Genomic DNA, 20009 nt, shown 5'->3' with positions numbered 1-20009 from the left:
TTCTATTCCCTATTTTACAGGAAAGCCTGATTAGTGCAATAAGAGAAGGAAAAGACAGAAAAATCACATTATATTAAAAGAAGTAAAAACCATCTTTATTTTCAGAAGATATTCACATGTACATAGACAGTTCTAAAGAATCTACCAACATATCTGTGAAAATAATAACTGAATTTAGCACGTTTGCAGGATAAGACTTCAATATTTTTTTGAAGTGTTTTCTATGTCTTGACTCTTTGAGAAGGAATGAGAATTACCAAAAGCAATGACCTGATCACATGCCCTTATGGTTTGATGGAAGGAAGGAATTTTAATCAAACAGAAACTGAAGAGAGGAAAAAGAGATTCAGCAAAATTCTATATAATAAGAAGGAAGAGATCCCAGCTTCTTGCGGAAAGAAAACCAAAGCTCTGACTGATAAAATTGCTTTTCGTGTATAAAATCTCAAACTGTGTACAGAATTTCTGAGGAGCAGAGATAGATAGCTTTTCCTGTGAAGCAGCCATGTCGGGCTAACTACTTGTACTCAGCCAAGCATAGAAGATTCTGATCTTAGGATCTGGGCAGGTTGCTTACATAAAAGAATGTTGAAGCTGGTTCCTTCTGGCTTCAGTTTCATGAGGGACCAATTCTATGACTAACAGATTGACATCAAAGTAAGAATAAGACAGACCTCAACCTATATATTCTTTTCTTGAATCCCTAGGCTAAATCAAGGCTATAGAAAATGTTCATATTTGGAGAAGAGAAATTTATGTGGAAAAAAAAATTTCAGAGAACTGCTGCCTAGTTCTGCCCTAGTTCTGGCCCTGACCCCTCTTTCAGATGAGAAGTGTGTTTCTCTCTCCTTCTTTTCAAGCCTACAGGAGTTCCCTAGTGAGTCTTATACATGTCCCCCAGAGTCCAGGCTGCTGTGGATTCCACAGTCAGATTCTGGTCAAGGCATCATAGGAGGAAGGATAAGGTCTGACTGAGTCACTGTTTTGGTGATGTAGCAAAGAGAAGGCTGCCATGCCAGAATTGTCTGCATTGCTTTAATGGGTCTCAGGAGAAAAAAATGTCAGTGATTTCTGTGAATAAGACATCAATCACAGGAGTGTGGAGCTGGAGCTATTGGGGGTAGAATGGGCTCTATCAAGGTAAACCTGGTGGAATTAGTAATGAACTAGAGGTTGAGGGCAGAGTGTTCAGGGAATCAAACACATTTCCTTTGTTTTGAGGATTGTGGTTATGAGGCTACAGGGAGCCTCTGCATAACCACTGAAAGCACCCACAAGACAACTATCTGCTCCAGCCAGAGAGGATGAGGTCACCCGATCCAGTGAGAGCATGTATCTTTCCTCTTTCTCTTTGACTTGCCCATGATTACAGATCTAGGCAGGAACAAAGGAGTGAGGCAAGTGATGAAGGATGTCAGAGTAGAAGCCAATCACAGCCCAGATCCTTAACTAATCTGCAGTGTTAACCAGGAAAAGGAGGCAGAGGGTTAGCTGTGGATGAAGATAGAAGTGCTGATTCTCATATCTGATATTTTCATTTCAGAAATTAAAATTTGAAACTGAATTATATATGCTTAAAATTGTAAGAATAAGCCAAAAAAAGTTGTCACAGAGATTGTAACGTGAAAAGCATGGCACATGAAGAAGAAATTGAAAAGTTGTAGTTTAAAAAGTTGAAATTTTTGCTCTGCAAAAGGCAGAGAATAAAAAGACAAGCCATAAATTGGGAAAAATATTTGCCATGTACATACTGTTAGAGCAGGACACAAGAAAAGACCACTGACTCCAATTAAAATCAAATTAAAGCAAGCTTATTATTTCGACCGGCTGGGCTGCCTTTCCCTCCCAAAACGGCAGGAACAAAACAGCAGCCCCACGTTTCCTACAGCCCAGGTTTATAGCCCAGAAAGTTACACAAAAGGGGGGTTACAGATAACAGAACTCTGACAAGCATCACACTAATGGTACTTTACTTTTTTTTTTTTTTTTTTGCTGGCCCCAACATCAGAATTTATGAAGACCATTAGAGCCTCAGAGAGGGTCGTTGTCTGGCCAGGGAAGGCCAATATTTATGAGGTGTCACCAAAGTTTCAGAGAGGGCTGCTATCTGGTCAGAGAGCCAAGCATGGGTGAGTTCAAGGCACGGGCAGGCATTCCAAGCAGGTTCAGAATTTGCAGTAATTTATAGTAAAGCAGAAATTAGCTTTTCATGGCTTTGTGGCAAGATGGCTCCCAATTTTAATAAAAGATCAGGTTGGGTCTATCAATACCTAATGAAGGACTTCCATCCATATTATACAAAGAACTTTTACATTTCAACAATAAAACAACCCAACTAAGAAGTGGGCAAAAGATCTGAATAAAAAAAGAATGATATGCAGATGAAAATAAGCTTATGAAAAGAAATTCAATGCCAATGACCATTAAGGAAATGTAAATTAAGACAACAATAAGATACACCAAATACATATTAGGATGGCTAAAATTTCAATAATGACCATACCAGCCAGGTGACTTGGCATACCTCTAATCCCAGCAATTTAGGAAGCTAAATTAGAAGGATTGCAAGATTGAGGACAGCCTCAGTAACTTAGAACCTAGTAACTTAATGAGACCCTGTCTCAAATTTTAAAAAGAAAAAAAATGGGAAAAGGACTGGAAATGTAGCTCAGTGGTAAAATTCCCCTGCATTCAATCTCCTGTACAAAAACAAATAAAATAATGACCATATCAATTAACTGGAAAGGTGCAGAGCAACAGGAACACTCATCCATTCCTAGTAGAAATGCAAATGGTACATCCACTTTATTTTTTTTAATTTTTATTGTTGGTTGTTCAAAACATTACATAGTTCTTGATATATCATATTTCACACTTTGATTCAAGTGGGTTATGAACTCCCATTTTTACCCCATATGCAGATTCCAGAATCACATCGGTTACACATCCATTGATTTACATATTGCCATACTAGTGTCTGTTGTATTCTGCTGCCTTTCCTATCCTCTACTATCCCCCCTCCCCTCCCCTCTTCTCTCTCTACACCCTCTACTGTAATTCATTTCTCCCCCTTGTATTTTTTTCCCTTTACCCTCACTTCCTATTGTATGTAATTTTATATAACCCTGAGGGTCTCCTTCCATTTCCATGCAATTTCCCTTCTCTCTCCCTTTCCCTCCCACCTCTCATCCCTGTTTAATGTTAATCTTCTTCTCATGCTCTATGTCCCTACTCTGTTCTTAGTTACTCCCCTTATATCAAAGAAGACATTTGGCATTTGTTGTTTAGGGATTGGCTAGCTTCACTTAGCATAATCTGCTCTAATCCCATCCATTTCCCTACAAATTCTATGATTTTGTCATTTTTTAATGCAGAGTAATACTCCATTGTGTATAAATGCCACATTTTTTTTTATCCATTCGTCTATTGAAGGGCATCTAGGTTGGTTCCACAGTCTTGCTATTGTGAATTATGCTGCTATGAACATCGATGTAGCAGTGTCCCTGTAGTATGCTCTTTTTAGGTCTTTAGGGAATAGACCGAGAAGGGGAATAGCTGGGTCAAATGGTGGATCCATTCCCAGCTTTCCAAGAAATCTCCATACTGCTTTCCAAATTGGCCTTACCAATTTGCAGTCCCACCAGCAATGTACAAGTGTACCCTTTTCCCCACATCCTCGCCAGCACTTGTTGTTGTTTGACTTCCTAATAGCTGCCAATCTTACTGGAGTGAGATGGTATCTTAGGGTGGTTTTGATTTGCATTTCTCTGACTGCTAGAGATGGTGAGCATTTTTTCATGTGCTCATTGATTGATAGTATGTCCTCCTCTGAGAAGTGACTATTCAGGTCCTTGGCCCATTTGTTGATTGGGTTATTTGTTATCTTATTGTCTAATTTTTTGAGTTCTTTGTATACTCTGGATATTAGGACTCTATCTGAAGTGTGAGGAGTAAAGATTTGTTCCCGGGATGTAGGCTCCCTATTTACCTCTCTTATTGTTTCTTTTGCTGAGAAAACCTTTTTAGTTTGAGTAAGTCCCATTTGTTGATTCTAGTTATTAACTCTTGTGCTATGGGTGTCCTATTGAGGAATTTGGAGCCTGACCCCACAATATATAGATCGGAGCCAACTTTTTCTTCTATCAGACGCAGAGTCTCTGATTTGATATCAAGCTCCTTGATCCATTTTGAGTTAACTTTTGTGCATGGCGAGAGAAAGGGATTCAGTTTCATTTTGTTGCATATGGATTTCCAGTTTTCCCAGCACCAATTGTTGAAGATGCTATCCTTCCTCCATTGCATGCTTTTAGCCCCTTTATCAAATATAAGATAGTTGTAGTTTTGTGGATTGGTTTCTGTGCCCTCTATTCTGTACCATTGGTCCACCTGCCTGTTTTGGTACCAGTACCATGCTGTTTTTGTTACTATTGCTCTGTAGTATAGTTTGAACTCTGGTATCGCTATACCACCTGATTCACACTTCCTGCTTAGCATTGTTTTTGCTATTCTGGGTCTTTTATTTTTCCATATGAATTTCATAATTGCTTTCTCTATTTCTACAAGAAATGCCGTTGGGATTTTGATTGGCATTGCATTAAACCTATAGAGAACTTTTGGTAATATCGCCATTTTGATGATGTTAGTTCTGCCTATCCATGAACAGGGTATATTTTTCCATCTTCTAAGATCTTCTTCTATTTCTCTCTTTAGGGTTCTGTAGTTTTCATTGTATAAGTCTTTCACCTCTTTTGTTAGTTGATTCCCAAGTATTTTATTTTATTTTTTTTTTGAGGATATTGTTAATGGAGTAGTTGTCCTCATTTCCATTTCAGAGAATTTGTCGATGATATACAGAAATGCCTTTGATTTATGCGTGTTGATTTTATATCCTGCCACTTTGCTGAATTCATTTATTAGCTCTAATAGTTTCTTTGTAGACCCTTTTGGGTCTGCTAGGTATAGAATTATGCCATCTGCAAATAGTGATAATTTAAGTTCTTCTTTTCCTATTTTTATGCCTTTAATTTCTTTCGTCTATCTAATTGCTCTGGCCAGTATTTCGAGAACTATGTTGAACAGAAGTGGTGAGAGAGGGCATCCCTGTCTTGTTCCAGATTTTAGAGGGAATGCCTTCAATTTTTCTCCATTCAGAATGATGCTAGCCTGAGGCTTAGCATAGATTGCTTTTACAATGTTGAGGTATGTTCCTGTTATTCCTAGTTTTTCTAGAGTTTTGAACATAAAGGGATGCTGTACTTTGTCGAATGCTTTCTCTGCATCTATCGAGATAATCATATGGTTCTTAATTTTAAGTCTATTGATGTGGTGAATAACACTTATTGATTTCCGAATATTGAACCAGGCTTGCATCCCAGGGATGAATCCTACTTATTCATGATGCACAATTTTTTTGATATGTTTTTGAATCCAATTCGCCAGAATTTTATTGAGGATTTTTGCATCTAGGTTCATTAGAGATATGGGTCTGTAGTTTTCTTTCTTTGAAGTGTCTTTGTCTGGTTTAGGAATCAGGGTGATGTTGGCCTCATAGAATGAATTTGGAAGTTGTCCCTCTATTTCTATTTCCTGAAATAGCTTGAAAAGTATTGGTATTAGTTCCTCTTTAAAGGTTTTGTAAAACTCTGCTGTATACCCATCCGGTCCTGGGCTTTTCTTAGTTGGTAGTTTTTTGATGGTTTCTTCTATTTCCTCAATTGATATTGGTCTGTTTAGGTTGTCTATATCCTCCTGACTCAATCTGGGCAGATCATATGACTTAAGAAATTTATGGATGCCTTCACTATCTTCTATTTTATTGGAGTATAAGGATTCAAAATAATTTCTGATTATCTTCTGTATTTCTGAAGTGTCTGTTGTGATATTGCCTTTTTCATCCCGTATGCTAGTAATTTGAGATCTCCCTCTTCTTCTCTTCGTTAGCATGGCTAAGGGTCTGTCAATTTTATTTATTTTTTCAAAGAACCAACTTTTAGTTTTGTCAATTTTTTCAATTGTTTCTTTTGTTTTGATTTCATTAATTTCAGCTCTGATTTTAATTATTTCTTGCCTTCTACTTCTTTGCTGTTGTTTTGCTCTTCTTTTTCTAGGATTTTGAGATGAAGTATGAGATCATTTATTTGTTGGTTTTTTTTTTTTAAGGAATGAACTCCAAGCAATGAATTTTCCTCTTAGAACTGCTTTCAATGTGTCCCATAGATTCCGATATGTTGTGTCTGTGTTTTCATTTATCTCTAAGAATTTTTTAATTTCCTCCTTGATGTCTTCTATAACCAATTGATCATTCAGTAACCTATTGTTCATTCTCCAAGTGATGCATGATTTTTCCTTCCTTCTTTTATCGTTGATTTTCAGTTTCATTCCATTATGGTCAGATAAGATGCATGGTATTATCTCTACTCCTTTATATTGTCTAAAAGTTGCCCTGTGACATAATATATGATCTATTTTTGAGAAGGATCCATGTGCTGCTGAGAAAAAAGTGTAACTGCTTGCTGTTGGGTGGTATATTCTATATATGTCAATTAAGTCTAGGTTATTAATTGTGTTAATGAGTTCTATAGTTTCCTTATTCAACTTTTGTTTGGAAGATCTGTCCAGTGGTGAGAGAGGTGTGTTGAAGTCTCCCATGATTATTGTATGGTGGTCTATTAGACTCTTGAACTTGAGAAGAGTTTGTTTGATGAACATAGCTGCACCATTGTTTGGGGCATATATATTTATGATTGTTACGTCTTGTTGGTGTATGGTTCCCTTGAGCAGTATGTAGTGTCCCTCTTTATCCCTTTTGATTAACTTTGGCTTGAAATCTATTTTATTTGATATGAGTATGGACACTCCTGCTTGTTTCCGAAGTCCATATGAGTGATATGATTTTCCCCAACCTTTCACCTTCAGTCTATGTATGTCTTTTCCTATCAAATGCATCTCTTGTAGGCAGCATATTGTTGGGTCTTGTTTTGTGATCCATTCTACTAGCCTGTGTCTCTTAACTGGTGAGTTTAAGCCATTAACATTTAGGGTTATTATTGAGATATGGGTTGTTCTTCCAGCCATATTTGATTATTTATGTTACTAAACATGGTTTGTTTTCCTCTTTGATTATTTTTCCCCCATTTACTGTACTACCTCCTACTGTTGGTTTTCATTGTTATTTTCCATTTCCTCTTCCTGTAATGTTTTGCCGAGGATGTTTTGAAGAGATAGTTTTCTAGCTGCAAATTCTTTTAACTTTTGTTTATCGTGGAAGGTTTTAATTTCATCTTCCATCCTGAAGCTTAATTTCACTGGATACACAATTCTTGTTTGGAACCCATTTTCTTTCAGTGTTTGAAATATGTTATTCCAGGATCTTCTAGCTTTTAGAGTCTGTGTTGAAAGATCAGCTGTTATCCTAATTGGTTTACCCCTAAATGTAATCTGCTTCCTTTCTCTTGTAGCTTTTAAAATTCTCTCCTTATTCTGTATGTTGGGCATCTTCATTATAATGTGTCTAGGTGTGGATCTCTTATGATTTTGCACATTCAGCATCCTGTAGGCTTCTAGGATTTGGGATTCTGTCTCATTCTTCAAGTCTGGGAAGTTTTCTCATATTATTTCATTGAATAGATTGCTCATTCCTTTGGTTTGGACCTCTATTCCTCCTGTATCCCAATGACTATTAAGTTTGGTCTCTTTATGTTATCCCATATTTCTTGGATGTTCTGCTCGTGGTTTCTTAACAGTCTTGCTGAGCTGTCTATGTTCTTTTCAAGTTGAAATACTTTGTCTTCATTGTCTGATGTTCTATCTTCTAAGTGTTCTACTCTGCTGGTAGTATTCTCAATTGAGTTTTTAAGTTGGTTTATTGCTTCCTGCATTTCTAGGATTTCTGTTTGTTTGTTTTTTATAACCTCTATCTCCCTGTATAGTTGATCTTTTGCTTCTTGGATTTGTTTATGTAATTCATTGTTGAAGTGATCTTTCTTTGTCTGATTTTGCTGTCTGATGTCTTCCTTGAGACTCCAGATCATCTGAAGCATGTATATCCTGAATTCTTTATCTGACATTCCATCTGCTGCAGCTATTACCTCTTGTAAAGTTGAGTTGACCTGCATTGCTTGTGGTCCTTTCTTTCCTTGTTGTTTCATACTGCTCGCATTTCTTTCTGCTTGGTGAAACTGTTGTGTTATTGAATTTTCCCCCTACATATTTATATTGCTCTTGTATAGTTGAAAAGTCTCCCTTGCAGGGACAGGTGGCAGCTGTGCTCCTCCTCCAATTGGGGTGATCTGTCTACCATGCTGGCAGCCCACTGGGCCTGTTCTGTTGGTCGGTCGCAGGTCTGCCTACCTCGCAGGCGCAGGCAGCGGCTCTGCTCTGCTCTTACTCCAATTGGGGTGATGTGACTACCATGCAGGCGGGTCACTGGGCCTGTTCCCCTGGTCGGTCGCCATACATCCACTTTAGAAAACAGTTTGCCAGTTTCTTAAAAAGCCAAACATAGTCTAACCATATGGTCCAGCAATTACACCCCCAAGTATCTACCCAACTGATGTGAAAATTTATGTTCCCACAAACACCATCAAGTTGATGTTTGCAGAAAATTTGTGTGTGTGTGTGTGTGTGTGTGTATATCAAAACCTGAAAGCCAATAATGTGTCCATGAATAAAGTTGAAAGGTGAATGGAAAAACTAGGTGTGGTACATCCACATGACAGAATACTATTTAGCAAACTAAACAAGCAAAAATCACACAAAAAATAATGAACTGTTAATCCACATGAAGATGAACAAATCTCAAATGCATGGAAGCCATTCTGTAAAGGCTTAATTGTGTATGATTCCAATGATATACTATTCTGAAAAAGACAAAATTGCAGGGATTGTAAACAGATCAGTTGTTGCTTGAGGTTCAGGGTGGAATAAGTATTGAATAGGTAATGCACAGTGTTTTTTAGGTGAAACTATTTTGCATAGTATTCTAACATTGAATATAGAGTAGAACAGTGCATATTTGTCAAAACCCATAAAATTTTACTCAACAAAAAACAAACCTTAATGTATACAAATTTAAAACAATCATTTAAGGAGGTCAGAAGATTCCAGGGTAGAATCATGGAATGCAGTGATGGAATGCAGATAGAACAAAAGAATCTAACAGTATCACAAATGTTTAAAACAATGTTACTGAAAGGGATGCAAAATAAAGGCACAGGATTTAGAAACTGCAACTTTCCAAAAGTAACTTTGGATATGAATGGAGTCTATGAGTCTCTAAAGGCAAAATGTACTGCACATAAGCACTGAACTCTGCTTAATAAGTTATTTCCCACAGGAGAATGAGTGTATGATACTGATATTGCTCTGCATGTACATAGGAACTGAACATTAATTAAATGAATGGCAGCTGCTGGGAGTCAGGATTTTGCTATTGGAGTGGGAGTTTATAGATAAGCAAGGTAAGAAAGTTAGATTAGAATTTGAGACACTAGTATAAGCTCATGTTTAACTTATGTAGATATAGATGGTTACATGTAAAAATGTCTACAACTATGTATTTACACACAAATTAGTATATATATCTCTATCTCCTTGCTTTGCCAAATGAAAGTTCCTAGAAGTAATGGCACCCAAGCAGCAAAGGGCACACCTGGCATCCAGATATTGATTTCTAAAATCAGTTTTCAGTAAATAGAGTGAGATTCCTTGGGGAAATAACTGATTCTCAGATGAGAGCAAGAAATACATAAGCTTGGAACATATCAGCTCCAGAAAACAAGGAAGTACTAAATCAAACAAATCCCAAGTTGAAGAGAGGGTGTCAAGTGGACACAGGAGCCAAACTAAAAGAGCTCCTTACAGCCAAAGCAAAATAAAGTCGTTTTAGACCATACTCCTGGTATAAAATAAGTATCATAAGTCCATATTTACATAAATAAATGAATAATTAAATGGGAGAAAAGATAAACCTGTGCAGCAGAATTCCAAGTAATTTATGTAGCTATTTCCATTCAAGGAGGTGCAGCACGGCTCCAATACTTAACTGTGGGCTGTGCCCCCAGTGACGTGTTCCAAAGAGTACAGCATAGAAAGGGGGGAAGAACTTCACCATGAAAAAACCTGAGAAGTAGCACCTCAGCCAGATGATCATGTTTAATATGAGGAGTGATAGTGCACATTCACAGTGTGTACCTTTGATATAACATGATGAGAATGGCACTTTATTTCTGGGATCAGTCCATCCACCCACCCACAAAATCTGTAAACCTGTCAGTCATGAAACCATCAAACAAATCCCAATTGAAAAACATTCTTCAAAAAGATGCCAGAGCAGTACTCCTTAAAACTGGTGAGATCATCAAAAGCAAGAATAGTCAGAGAAATCCACACAGTTTCAAGGAGCCTAAGGAGAAATAAAAAACTAAATGAAATGTTGTATTCCGATGGGATCCTGAAACAGAAAAAGAACCATTAAAAACTTAGGAAATGTGATTAAAGTATGGACTTTAGTTAAATTAGAGTAATGTATCAGTATTGGATCACTAATTAGGACAAATATACCATAGCAATATAAGATTCTTATGTTAGGGAGGGTCAGGTGTGGGGTGTAAGAGCACTAACGCTACTCTCTTCACAATTTTCTAGAAACCTAAAACTATTTTAAAGATAAATGCTTATTTTAAGAAATCACAGAACCTGTCTAAGCTTTTAGCTAGATATAGGGGAAGATTACATAATGAATAAATTTTAAAATTATGGTGAAGTGAAAAGATAAGGATTGATTAAACCAGGAACAATTCATCTAAATTCAGGGGCCTTATTATTAACTCATTCCTGAGGATACCTACATACACGGCACTTTCACAGAACGTCTTTAGCCAACGATTCCTGCCAAATACAAGTAATAGGCAAAAATTACAAAACACACATAGGAATCCACTCTGGTTTAAAAAAAAGAGAGAGAGAAAGAAAGAGAGTTTTTAGGTACAACAAACAGGAAAATATGAAGAAAAGAAATGACAGATATGAACTCAATCTTTGAAGGACTTAGATGCAGAAGGACTTAGGTGTAGAATGACTAAGCTCAAAGAGATAAAAGGAAGAATATTGTCTATAATTCAAGGAGAGGAAAGAAAGAAGAGAGTGGATATATTTCAAAAATAAATATATAGTCATACTATGAATATAAGAAATAGGCATTTCAGATGGATCCAAGATGGCGGGCCAGAGGGAGGCAGCATTCTGTGTTGCTCCGTGACCTGGGATTCAAGTAGTGAGAATACTGCTTCTCTGCAAGCAATATTCCCATTACCTCACAGGAATCACCGTGCCTGTCCAGGAATCCAGGCCTCAGCATCAGAGTAGGTCTCCCAACCACTTGCCCACGTAGTACTACCCAGTACCGAGTGAGACCATCTGCTGTGACAGCACCCACAAAGAACTTTCGGCCACCCACCTGAGCAGAAATCATGGACACTGCTCCCATGCAGGACACCAGGCAGCTTCCCACACACAGGAACTCCGGCGGCCACTTCCATGTGGATCCCCATCTACCAATGTGGGGCTCCTCTGGTCGCTGCCATCTTGGGACTCTGCAGCAGCACAGATAGTCCCCTATGTGCAGTAGCCTGCCCTCACCCAGGAACTTCACACAGGCTCTGAAGTCAGCCAACAGCCACACACTGCTTGCCACAGAGCTTGTCTCTGAACATTCAAGAAATAGCATGAAAAGACCAAATTTAAGAGTTATCAGGATAAAGAAAGGCATACATTTCCAAACCAAAGGAATGATTAATCTATTCAATGAAATAATCTCAGAAAAAAAATTTCAAACATGAAGAATATCAAATTTAGGAGGCTTACAAGATGCCAAATATACAAAATCACAATAGATCCACACCAACGTACATTATAATGAAAATGACTAACATACAGAATAAGGAGAAAATATTAAAAGCCACAAGAGAAAGGAATTAGATTACATATAGGGGAAAACCAATTAGATTATGTGCAGTATTCTCAACACACACCCTGAAAACAAGAAGATCCTGGAACAACATATATCAAGCTCTGAAAGAAAATGGATGCCAACCAAGAATCTTACATCCAGCAAAATAAAGCTTTAGATTTGATGATGAAATAAAAACCTTTCATGATAAACAAAAGTTAAAAGAATTTACGACTAGAAATCCTGCACTACAGAATATCTTCAGCAAAATATTTCATGAAGAGGAAATGAAAAACAACAATGAAAATCAGCAAAGGGAGGTATTAAACTAAAGGAAAAACTAATCAAAGGAGAAACCAAGGGCTGGGGATGTGGCTCAAGCGGTAGCACGCTCACCTGGCATGTGCAGGGCGCTGGGTTCAATCCTCAGAACCACATAAAAATAAAATAAAGATGTTGTGTCCACCGAAAACTAAAAAAAAAAAATCTCTCTCTCTCTCTCTCACTCTCTCTCTCTCTTTCTCTCTCTCTCAAAAAAAAGGGAGAAACCAAGTCAAGTTAAATACCAAAATAAATAAAAATGGTTGGGAATACAAATAATGTCTCAATAATAACCCTGAATGTTAATGGCCTTAACTCATCAATCAAAAGACATATACTGGCAGATTGGATTTTTTTTAAATCCAACAATATGCTGCCTCCAAGAGACTCATCTCATGAGAAAAGACATTCACAGATTGAAGGTAAAAGGTTGGAAAAATCATACCACTCACATGGACTGTGGAAGCAAGCAAGGGTTTCCATCCTCATATCAAATAAAGTAGACTTCAAGCCAAAGTTAATCAAAAGGAATAAAGAAGGATATTTTATACTCCTTAAGGGGAGCATTCATCAAGAAGACATAACACTAATAAATTTATATGCCCCAAACAATGTAGCACCTACATTCATAAAAAAAAGAAAAAAAAAAGAAAAACTCTTCTCAAGTTCAAGAGTCAAATAGACCACAACACAATAATTCTGGGTGACTTTAACACACCTCTTTCACCACTGGATAGATCATCCAAACAAAGCTGAACAAAGAAGATATAGAACTCAATAGTATAATCAATAACTCAGACATAACTGACATACATAGGATATTTTACTCTTCAATGAACAAATACACTTTCTTCTCAGCAGCACATGGATCCTTTTCTAAAATAGACCATATATTATGCCACAAAGCAACTCTTAGCAAATATAAAAAATAGAGATACTACCCTGCATTCTATCAGATCATAATGGAAGGAAATTAGAAATCAATGATAAAATAAGACATAAAAGCTACTCCAACACCTGGAGACTAAACAATATGCTACTGAATGAACAATGGGTTGCAAAAGACATCAAAGAGGAGATTTTAAAACTTCTTAGAGGTGAATGAGAACAGATACAATGTATCAAAATCTCTGGGACACCATGAAGACAGTACTAAGAAGAAAGTTCATTGCATGGAGTTCCTTCCTTACAAGAAGGGAAAAGTCAACACATAAATGACTTAATGTTACATCTCAAAGCCCTAGAAAAAGAAGAACAAATCAACATCAAAAGCATTAGAAGACAGAAAAATAATTGAAATCAGAGCTGAAATCAATGATATTGAAACAAAAGAAACAACTGGAAAAAAAAGACAAAACAAAAGGTTGGTTCTTTGAAAAATAAATAAAATTGACAAACCCTTAGCCATGCTAATGAAGAGAAGGAGAGAGAAAACTCAAATTACTAACATATGTGATGAAAAAGGACATATCAAAACAGACACTACAGAAATACAGAAGATAATTAGAAATTATTTTAAAAACTTGTACACCAATAAAATAGAAAACATCAAAGGCATTGACAAATTTCTAGACTCATATGACTTGACCAAATTGAATTAGGAAGATTTACACAATAAACAGATCAATTTCAAGTGATGAAATAGAAGATATCATCAGAAGCCTACCAACCAAGAAAAATCCAGGACCAGATAGATACATAGCCAAGTTCAACAAGGCCTTTAAAGAAGAACTAATACCAATACTCTTCAATTTATTTCAGGAAATAGAAAAAGAGGTAGCAGTTCCAAACTCACTCTATGAGTCCAATTTCACCTTGATTCCAAAACCAGGCAAAGATACAGCAAAGAAAGAAATCTTCAGACCAATATCTCTAATAAACATAGATGCAAAAGTTCTCAATCAAATTCTGGCAAAGCGAATATAAAAACATATCAAAAGATAGTGCACCAAATCAAGTGGGGTTCATCCCAGGGATGCAAGTTTGGTTCAACATACAGAAATCAATATATGTAATTCATCATATCAATAGACTTAAAGATAAAAATCATATGATCATCTCAATAGATGCAAAAAAAGCATTTGACAAAAAAAACAGCACCCCTTCATGTTAAAACACTAGAAAAACTAGAAATAACAGGAACATATCTCAACATCATAAAGGCTATCTATGCTAAGCCCCAGGCCAACGATATTCTAAATGGAGAAAATTTGAAAGCCTTCCCTCTAAAAACTGGAACAAGACAAGGTTGCCCTCTTTCACCACTTCTATTCAACATAGTCCTTGAAACACTGGCCAGAGCAATCAGACGAAAAAAATTAAAGGGATATGGATAGGAAAAGAAGGACTTGAATTAGCACTATTTGCCGACCATATGATTCTATACTTGGAAGACAAAAAAAAAAAAAAAATTCTACCAGAAAACTTCTAGAACTAGTAAATGAATTCAGCAAAGTAGCAGGATACAAAATCAACACCCACAAATCAAAGGCATTTCTATATATTAGTGACAAATCCTCTGAAAGGGAAATGAGGGAAACTGCCCCATTTACAATGGCCTCAAAAAAAAAAAAAAAAAAAAAAACCTTGGGAATCAACCTAACAAAAGAGGTGAAAAACCTCTACAATGAAAACTGCAGAACGCTAAAGAAAGAAATTAAAGAAGACCTTAAGAGATCTTTCTATCTCCCTTATTCTTGGATAGGCAGAATTAATATTGTCAAAATGACCATACTACCAAAAGCATTATACAGATTTAATGCAATTTCAATCAAAATCCTAATGACATTCCTCATAGAAATAGAAATAGCAGTCATGAAAATTCATCTGGAAAAATAAGAGACCCAGAATAGCTAAAGCAATCCTTAGCAAGAAGAGTGAAGCAGGTGGCATCACTATACCAGACCTTAAACTATACTACAGAGCAATAGTAACAAAAACGCTTGGTATTGACACCAAAATAGACTGCTAGACCAATGATACAGAATAAACAGAGACTAACACACATAATAACAGTTATCTTATATTAGAAAAACACACCAAAAATGTATATTGGAGAAAACGCAAAGTGGATCAAGGACCTAGGATTTAAACCAGAGACACTGCACCTATTAGAAGAAAAAGTAGGCCCAAACCTCCATCATATCAGATTAGGCCCCTACTTCCTTAATTATATACCTATAGCACAAGAATTATATCAAGAATTAATAAATGAGATGAATTCAAACTAAAAAGCTTCTTCTCAGCAAAAGAAACAATCAGTGAGGTAAATAGAGAGCCTACATCTTGGGAGCAAACTTTTACCACTTGAACATCAGATAGAGCACGAATCTCTAGGGTGTATAAAGAACTCAAAAAGCTAAACACCATAATAATAATAATAATAATAACAACAACAACAACCCAATCAATAAATGGGCCAAAGAACTGAACAGACACTTCTCAGAAGGTGATATACAATCAAACAAATATATGAAAAAATGTTCAACATCTCTAGCTATTAGAGAAATGCAAATTAAAACTACTCTAAGATTTCATCTCACTCCAGTCAGAATGGCAGCTATTATGAAGACAAACAACAAGTGTTGGCAAGGATGTGGGGAAAAGGCACACTCATATATTGCTGAGGAAATAGTGCAGCCAATATGGAAAGCAATTTGGAGATTCCTTGGAAAACTGGGAATTGAACCACCATTTGACCCAGCTATCCTTCTCCTTGGTCTATACCCAAAGGACTTAAAAACAGCATACTACAGGGACATAGCCACATTAATGTTTATAGCAGCATAATTCACAATAGCTAAACTGTGGAACCAAACTAGATGCCCTTCAAAATATATATATATATATATATATATATAATGGAATATTACTCAGCATTAAAAGAGAATAAAATCATGGCATTTGCAGAATATAATGCATTTAGAGAATATAAAGCTGTGTGAAGTTAGCCAATCCCAAAAAACCAATGCCAAATGTTTTCTCTGATATAAGAAGGCTGATTCATAGTGGGGTTGAGAGGGGGAGCAAGGGAGGGTTAGACAAACTCTGGATAGGGCAAAGGATGGGAGGGGAAGGAAGGGGGTAAGGGGGTAGAAAAGACAGTAAAATGAGATGGACGTCATTACCCTAAGTACATGTATGAAGATGCAAATGGTATGAATATACTTTGTATACAACCAGAGATATGAAAAGTTGTGCTCTATATATGTAATATGAAGTGTAATGCATTGTGCTGTCATATATAACAAATAGATTAAAAATAAAATTAAATAAAAAATAGGTATTTAATTTTTAAAAATACAATAAGTAATTGACTATATTCAGCTAAAGAGAAAAGCAATCCACTAAAAGATCTTTAGGAATTATGTAGGATGCAACACAGAGTCATAAGAAGTCAAAAGATATGAAAGGGAAATTAAAAGTCAAAGAGGATTTAATAAGACACTCCAAAACTGACAAGTACAAGTTACAGGGTAAGAAAAAGAGAAAATGGGAATAGGTAATATTCACTGTAATATTGTCAGGTAATTTTTCAGAACTCAAAAAAGACATAAATCCTTAGAGTGAAGATTCATACAGAATTCCAAACAAAATAAAGAAAAGCAAATACAAACTCAAAAACTTAGTAAATGTTCAAAATGTCAAAGAATAAGATACAATCTGAAAAACTACCTACTTACGAGTCCAAAGGACATTATGTTTTCTGAAATAAGCCAGAAAAGAAAGAAAAATACCACATGATCTCACTCATGGGTAGAATCTAAAGAGTTGAACTCATACCAGCAGAGAGTAGAATAGATAGGAGTTGCCAAGGACTGGAAGGTGTGAGCAGGTGGTGAGAGAAATGGGGGAGATGTTGGTCAAACACTACAGAGTTTCAGTTCAGCAGGGTGAATAATTTCTGGAAGTCTATCATACAGCATGGTGAGTTTAGTTAATAATAATGTACTATATGCTTAAAATTTGGTAAAATAGTAGATCTTAAATATTCTTACCACAAAATGATAATTATGTGAGGTGATAGGTATGTTAATTAGCTTATTTAATCATCTCACAATGTATACACTTATCAAAACATGTTGCAAACCACAAATGTACATAATTTTTATTTGTCAATTTTACCTTAATAAAACTGGGAGATTAAAAAAAAACTCTTCCTACAAAGGAAAGACATTCAAAGAGTGAAACCTCATCCCTAAAAATAGATGCCAGAAACAATAAAATAATATCCTCAAAATATTAAGGAGAAAAGTGACAGTCAACCTACTATTGTTTATACAGTTTGTTAGTCAGTTTTCTGTGACTATAACAAAATACCTGAGATAATCAACTTAAAGGAAGTAAAGGTTTACTTTGGCTCATGATGTCAGAGGTTCATGGCCAGTTGTCCAGTGTGTCTTTGGGCCTGTGACAAACCAGTGCATCATGGTGGGGAGCACATATTAGAGCAAATCTGCTCACCTCATGGCAACTGGGAAGCAAACAGATAAAAAGGGTTGGGGCCCTAATATCTCCTTCTAGGACATACCCCCAATTACCTAACTTTCTTCCACTGGGCCCAACCTCCTAAAGGTTCCACTCACTCCTAATTGCACCACAAGCTGATGACCAAGTCTTTAACACCTGGGCCTTTTGGGGCCCAACTGTAGCACAACTAAACTGTCATTCCAGAGTAAGGCTTAATAGAGTAAGTTTTTTGTTTTTTGTTTTGGTACTGGGGATTGAACTCAGGAGCACTTGACCACTAAGCCACACCCCAGCCCTATTTTGTATTTAATTTAGAAACAGAGTCCCACTGAGTTGGTTAGTGCCTTAATTTTGCTGAGGCCGTCTTTGAAATCTGGATCCTATTGCCTAGCCTCACAAGCCACTGGGATTCCAGGCACATGCCACCATGTCAGCTTAATAGAGTAAGTTTTAAAAAAATAGAAGAAAGACCCGTGGAATAGACAAAGGGGGATTAAAGGAAGGGAAGAGGGACAGGTTTAAGGAAAGAGAGTGGAAAGGATCTGACCTGCATTTACTATGCACATATATGAATATACAACAGTGAATCTAACAATCATGTATATTCACAAGACACTAATTTTAAAAAATACTGTAAGTAAATAGCAGAAAGATCAGTAGAGTAGAAGGAAGGAAGGGGGATGGAGGGTGGAAGGAAAGGGCAAGTACTGGGGACTGAATTAGAACAAATTATATCCCATGCTTTTATAATTATGTTAAAATGAATCCTATTGTTATGTATAACCAAAACAACCAACAAGAAATTTTTAAAATAAAATAAGTTTTAGACTATCAAATGCTGCAAGAGATTACTTTTTATGAATCTCTGATAAAACACATACTTCAGGTTGGTTTATTTGATAATAATTACAACTGCTTTCTTACATTGCTGAGGTTGGAATGCTATATATATATACCTATACACACACACACTCACATATATATAATGTAAAACATATTTTAGACCCTTCTGTACCTGATCTGCATGTGACTTATGTTCTGGCAAGGGATATGCTCACAAAAATTTTGAAGCCAAAGTGAGCCATGAGAAGTGGAAACCGCGTCAAGGTCTAGGTGCTCTTCTAGAGGACACTGAGTTGGAGGAATAGAGTTCACTGGCGGCTGTAGCAGAGATTCTGCCAGCCTTAGCACTGAATGATGGCACTTATGGCTGTACTGCTTCTGTTTGTAAAATGGTCCAAATGTCATTCCCTAATGACCCTGAAAATTCTGTTTTTTCTCTGCTATCCTGTAATAAGGTGTTCTTAGATTTAAACTAGTCAAAACGGCTTGTTTTCTACAACAAAGAACAATGATTAACAAACAACTTGTTCCACAAATGGTGGCAGGTACAGACTTTTAGAATCTGGACTTAGTTATCTCTTTTCCAGGATTTGAAGGCAATGAGAATAGGGTTAGCACAGGTTTCCCATGGCATGCAATGACTAAGCAGTCACCATTTTACATTCCCACCAACCACAAGGGAGTCAAGCGATAAAGGAAATTTTGGCTTCATGAGCTTATTTTGTGGTTAGTCCCTGAGTTCCTGAATGTAGAGTGGGAATACTTAACCACTGGTGAATCTACACATGAACAGTTAGGGCAGAGTGCCAAGCAGACACCCCCGAAGCATCTTCTCTCCGTGGATTAGTGAACCAACAGCAACATCATATCTTTGGAAGAATCCCAGAGACTGGTGCCTACATAAGTTCTTGAAAGGTGCCCAGTTGGTGATCCCTCCTACAGTCCATTCAACTCATCTTTTTGGCCTCAATCTAAAATAGAAGGGTGTTAGAGCACATGCATAGGACTGACTCAGAAAAGTATCCAGTTTCTCAGCAGAAGATAATGGAGCAACACTAGTAAGTAGGATAATGGCCCTCCCTGAAGATGGTCACATCCCAATGCCTAGAACCTGTGAATATGTCCAGGCAAAAAAGAATTAGGTTGGAGGATAGACTGAAGGTTGCTAATCAGCTGACTTTAAAATAGAGACATTATCCTGTGTTTCCCAGATGGGCTCAATGCAATCACAAAAGTCCTAAAAAATGAGGAGGAAGGGGCAAAAGAAGAGAGTCAGAGAGAAATGTAATGATGGAAGAAGTTCTGACATGGTGCTGCTGGTTTTGAACCTAGCGGAAGGGGGCCAAGAGCCAAGGAATGTGAGCCTGTGCAAGCTATCAAGGGCAGGAGAGAGGGTCTACCCAGAGCCAACAGACGGTAATGAAGCCCT

This window comes from Spermophilus citellus, assembly GCF_964194105.1.
Source record: "Spermophilus citellus genome assembly, chromosome: 2".
Taxonomy (NCBI): Eukaryota; Metazoa; Chordata; class Mammalia; order Rodentia; family Sciuridae; genus Spermophilus; species Spermophilus citellus.
This window is presented reverse-complemented; position numbering follows the sequence as displayed.